Source organism: Triticum aestivum, chromosome 5D (assembly GCF_018294505.1).
Source record: "Triticum aestivum cultivar Chinese Spring chromosome 5D, IWGSC CS RefSeq v2.1, whole genome shotgun sequence".
NCBI classification, from domain to species: Eukaryota; Viridiplantae; Streptophyta; class Magnoliopsida; order Poales; family Poaceae; genus Triticum; species Triticum aestivum.
Genome location: NC_057808.1, coordinates 443,532,960 through 443,538,516, shown reverse-complemented (window position 1 = coordinate 443,538,516; position 5,557 = coordinate 443,532,960). Strand labels below are relative to the sequence as shown.

General features: G+C 48.3%; 1 long non-coding RNA gene across 1 annotated transcript; it reads left to right on the top strand.

The window, feature by feature from the left end:
- The first annotated feature begins 299 nt into the window (after positions 1 to 299).
- LOC123125405 (uncharacterized) lies at positions 300 to 1,179 on the top strand. The gene is made up of 3 exons (XR_006461402.1): positions 300 to 424; positions 523 to 644; positions 818 to 1,179. It is a non-coding gene; the product is annotated as an uncharacterized lncRNA (long non-coding RNA).
- The last annotated feature ends 4,378 nt before the right edge of the window (positions 1,180 to 5,557 follow it).

The following is a 5,557-nucleotide window of genomic DNA, read 5'->3' as shown; positions in this document are numbered from 1 at the left end:
CAAGTTCATCATGTCCACTGCCCATCCATGAATTGTTTTACGATTGTTTTCCCGTTGCAATACACGGGCACATTGTAGGAGGAATATGCATGCGTTGGTGGGTGCTGGAGGTTCCCTGCAATACCCGAGGATCCGATGGCGAGCCGTAGGTCGGGGAAGTCGTCGGCATACATATAAGGAGATGGAGGTGGAGGTGGCGGTGGAGGGAGACGGGCATTCACTACTCGTCGGAGGGCGAGGGCATGGAGGACAACCGGCACGACGATTACCACGCCTTCCTCCCGTCGAATCACTCAAGCACGACGTCCTGGTCCTCTCTATCCATTGGCCCCCTCCAACATCTACCACGATGACCACATGTTGTTTGCGTAGCAGCAGCGGCGGCCATCCATGATCTTCTTTTGTGCCGACCTGCTAGAAACAGGTACATGCGCCGGCCTCCATGGCAAGGTAGTGCAGTTAGATGTTGCAATGGGTCCGTTCGTTTGAGATCATCTAATTTGTTTTCTCGTTTTTCATCAGGTTGGGCTATAGACAACTAGAGATTGGTCACCTGTCTAGCAGCTCATTTCTGAAAACAAAGACCAGGTCTATGTGTTCAAAATCATGAAGGAGGATGTCAAAGTGTTTCTGCAGCGCATCAGGTCTATGTTTTCCATTGCCCTGGACTTGCGTGTAATAGTACATAGAGTTTAGTCTGATTCTAAAGAAATATATGGCTATCTGATTTTAAAGAACAAGAGAAGAAAATATAGATATGCATCTTCACGTGTGTGCATTAAATTCGTTTTGATTCTGTTAATTTGTTTTATTGCAGGCGGAAGAAAAAGCAACATGAAGTTCCCGTCTACATTAAACTGCTTTCACTTATATTCTGCCGAATTTGTTCCATCTATAGGACTGTACATGGAGATTATCTATAAGGGTTGTGTCCCGTACAAGGAGATTATCTTATAGGACAGGCATATCAGCCCCCATTCAGACATAGCAGATATTCAACAGAAGAAGTTCCTCCACTGCTACTGGCCAAACTCTAAGCAAAAAGACCTTCCACTTTCCTTGCTAATGGTGAGCAACTCAAAGATGGCTACAAGGTTACACTTAATATTTACTCTCTGAATAACATATTATTTATTTGACCAATACATGTATAAATGCCTTGAGAAAACATGTATATATAGCTGCATATATGTTATATCTGAACAATGGCAGATTTGACCATTAATTACATGTATATACTTGCTAGGAGAGAACGTGTATAGCTTTCAGTTAAGCTTTTCGATCATTAAGCTGTTACTTTCTCATCTTATTTCTAGGTAGAAACATTATTGGTGTTCTTTAGCTTAATTTTGAGACATGAACACCATCATGTCTTCATCGCTAAAAGTGACATTCTTTCCCATTAATCTGTGCACTCAAAAATTATTCAAATATATATTTCCACTTGGTAGTTTTCATATGTCCAATGGTCTGACGGGTGTGCATTTTCAGGAGAGTTAGCAAACCTTTTTCCAGTCATCTGGTCCATGTAGATACCAAGTGCTATTTGAAATGAAAATGCAGTTGGCTGCCAATTTTATCTTGCGTGAATGACTGAATTATTTTGTCCTGTTAGTTTTATGTCTATATATGCAGTCTGGTCAGTATATGGATATTTTATTAAGTGGAGAAGTTTGGTACTCTGAGTAAGCACTCGATTCCTTGTTAGGTCCTGCTAGATTGATCTTTAAGGGATCATTTTAGTCCGTTCTCCGACCAAACACATTACAAACGGGCAAGAAATGATTCTTTTCCGATCCACCTCGATCTCCTTCCGGATCCATTCCTGATTCTCTACTCCTAATGTATGACTTGGTAGCCTCGCCTCCATGTTTTTTTCGTCTGTTTTTTTGCCTCACCTCTCATTGGTTTTTATCTCTTTATTTACAAAAAATATGGGAGCCCATACATAGTTCGTTTGCTCAACCCTCTCGCACGACCTCTCGCTCACACCGATTTCTTGCCAACTTTCAAAACAAGTATGTCAAGCATCAACCACACCGATTTGTATCCAAAGAAAGCACACCTTTCGGATCTGGTTTTTATTACCGATTTTTCTTGCCATACGGTAGGAGGCTATATCCCACCTAATCAATATCTTCCGACAAAAATTTCTTGCGCCCATACATCGATTCCAGAAATCTCGGATCTCACTTATTTTATTGATCTGATTCTGAAGCCCACCTCTTTCTTGCGGCGGAGAGGCGCCATACTTAACGCAGGTGATGGCAAAGTATCTCAAGTTTGCATGCCAATGATATTTATCGGACTCGAAAGACGATGCATCCATTCAAATTGGGTATCGCTTCTACATGGCATTCGGTGTAACCTGCCAAATATCTCTTAGGCATAACTGATTATTATTTTTAAGTATGGACCCAAATAATTCACCCATGACATGTTCTTGAAATTAATTTATTCTACTGATTATTCAGAACATGAGTGTTAGATTTTGTAGTCCAAAATGATGATAATGAAGTTGAGAGAAGAGAGTATGCCTACGATCTATGAACATGATGTGTGACAAGAGATGGTATGACTTCTTCAGAGAACCATCTTGATCCTTCTTTTATCTTCATATATGGCCAAGCATTGATATATTGTGGTGCGGAAGGTCACGAGCGCTAGAGATTGTGGCACTGTTTAGAGGGTTGGGCGGCGGTAGAGGCGACAACTCGGGTAGAGGGAGGTAGTAGTGTGTGACAACATTTGCTGACTGTTGATGGCGGTGGCAAGTGGTTTCGTAGGTAGAGGTGGGCGGGTCAATAGAGTCGACGGAGAAAAAAGTATGAAGAGGGAGGAAGAAGAGTAGTAGAAGCAGTGGGTGTTGACGGCGGAGGAGAGGCAAGGGGTTAGCGGTCTCGAGTGCAGGGTGCGGGAGGTCGTGGGCACTAAAGATGGTGGTAGATTTTAGGGGGATGACTGGCGTCAGCATTGACAGAGGTGGTGACTTGAGCAAGTGGCGACGTGTGGCAACACTCGCCGGCTGTAGGGTGGCGGTGGCATGTGCTTAGGCAGGGAGAGGCGGCCGGGTCGACAGAGTGTCTAATAATAATCTATGACTACGGGACGAAGACGAAGAACTAAAGGCGGGTCATCGTTGGATGAGAAGGGGCAGGGGATTAACGGATTTGAAGGTAGGGTACAGGATATCTCAGGTGGCGGAGATGGTGGTAGTGTTTAGAGGGATGCCGACACATCATGTTACAGCATTTCGTTTGCACCATCCATCCGGAGCAATCACGAAAAATAGAAGAAATTGGTGGAACTATGTTAGAAAGATCTATTTGGGTGAAGAGATGAGGAATAATGTAGTTCATGACGGTCACTTTCATCGTCTACGTATTGTCAGCCTTGTCGGCATAGGAACACATAGAGTGAGGGGTGCATGGGGTGAGAGAGTGAGAGGGCTGGTTGTGGTGAGAGAGTAGCTGAGCTGCTGAGGTCAGAATAAGGCTGGGCAAGTAAGCTAAAAAAACTGGATAGACAACATTCCTGATTATGAGATAATTTCTTAAGTGCATCAAGTAAATTTTAATTTGTAACGTATTTTTAGTTAGATAATTGCTCTATATGTGTACATCGTCAAATTGCTATTTTAATCAATTTACATTGCCAGTGAAGTAGACTTCAATTATTATCCAATTATGCCCAGCTATCTTTTCTCTAAATGTGAAATTTGACATGCATTATGTTTATATAACTTCAGAAAAATATTTCAAAAGCCCGTGGCAACGCACGGGAATTCTACTAGTATATATAGGGCCTAACGCGTTTTCTACTATGTTTGTGGAAAAGGGATTTTTTTAGAACGAAAACGCTAGAGGCGTCCGGCTTTAAATTAATAAAGCCCACAACGGAACAGGCAGAGTTACGACCATAAGTCATTACACGCGCACAACCAAAAGCCCACGGCATTCGTGAAAGCTAGTTACTGGGAGGGTTCAAAGCCGGAAAGCGAGCGAATTACAAGGCCATGGCCTGAAGATGAGCACGCAGGCTCGCGAGACAAAAGAAACACACCCACCCTCAGGTGAGCTGGTGTGATACCCGGATAATTAAGCTACAATAATCTCATGCTAGTGATGCCAGGTCATCACTCTTACTGTTGCTAATCCTCATCTGATCCAAGGCATAAGTCGAATTCAATTCAAATTCAAATTAAAGTCCAATTTCAAATTTGTCAACCATGCAATAAAAATGTTCATAATGTTGCAAATTATCTTTGAGTAATTGTCATGTTGAAACACATATTTTATAAAACTGTTTTTGTTTTAAAAGCATTGGAAAGCAGAAAACAAATAAAAGAAAAGCAAAAGAATAAAAAATAAATAAAAGGAACCGGCCTCCCCCCTGGGCTTTGGTCCACTAAACCACCAGGCCGACCCACTTCCCCCGATGCCCCGACCATGGCGCCTGATGCCGTGGCGGCCATCCCGCGGCTTCCCCCGGGGATAAGGTGGCCACCTCCCGAACCCTAGCTCCCCTGGCCTCGATCTCCCTGACTCCACTCGCGCCCCACTCCGCTCCTCTCCCCTCTCGCCTAGATCTCTTCCCCCCTCACTACGCTGAGCACCATTGTCGTCGTGCGTTGCCCGTACTCGCGGCCACTGATCTCCCCTTGGACTTGGGGCTTGATCACAAGCCTCCCCGCGTTCGTCGACTCGTCCCCGCGTCCTGGCCACGGGCTCCGGGGCCCTCGTCTCCGTCGAGCTGGTGCTCTGCTTCATCTCGGGGAGCAGCGCAACGGCCTCGTCGTCTCCGTTAACGCCCGCGGCCACCGGAACCTCGGCGCCTCGATCCCCTGCTCTGCTCCTACTAAGCCGCTCACCGAGCCATCTTGTGCTCCGCGGTGAGCTACTCGACATGTCCCCTCCCCTCTCTCCTTCGACCCGTAGCGCTAGCCCCGCCGGTTGCCGATCTTTGCTCCGGCCGAAGCTCTGTCTCCGCCGATGAGCTCGAGCTCGAGGCCACCCCGCCTCTGCCGCTCGGCAACGTGCCATCGTGCCTCGACGCCCCCTTCCCACGACGCTCGTGAGCCACGCCTCCCCTCCTCCCTCTCTTTGCTCCGCTGCGGCCTGCGCCCGCTTGCCGCCCGCAGCCACCGCTGCCTCCCAGCTGCTCCCTCCCGCCATCGCTGCCTATCGCCGCCTGCGCCGCATGCGCGCCAGCGCTCTCGCGCGCCTCGCCCGCTACGCGGCCCCGCACCCTCGCCCCCGCACGCGCCCATGGCCGTGCGTGGCCACCGCTGCCCGTCCCCTGCTGCGGCTCTACGCCGGCCAAGCCGTCGCATGCCGTCGCTCGCCCCCCGCCGCCGCCCCCTGCGCTCGCTTCCGCCTGCCGCGGCCGGCCGTCGAGCCTCGCCCCGCCGCGCCGGGCTACGGCCTCCGCCGGCGCTCCCTGTTGCCCCGTTTGGGTGCACGGGCGCCCCCGCCCGCACCTGCTAAACGCCCGCACCGCTAGCCCCCTGTGCCACTGCCAACGGGGCCCCACACGCCCCTGTTATTGTTTTAAAAAA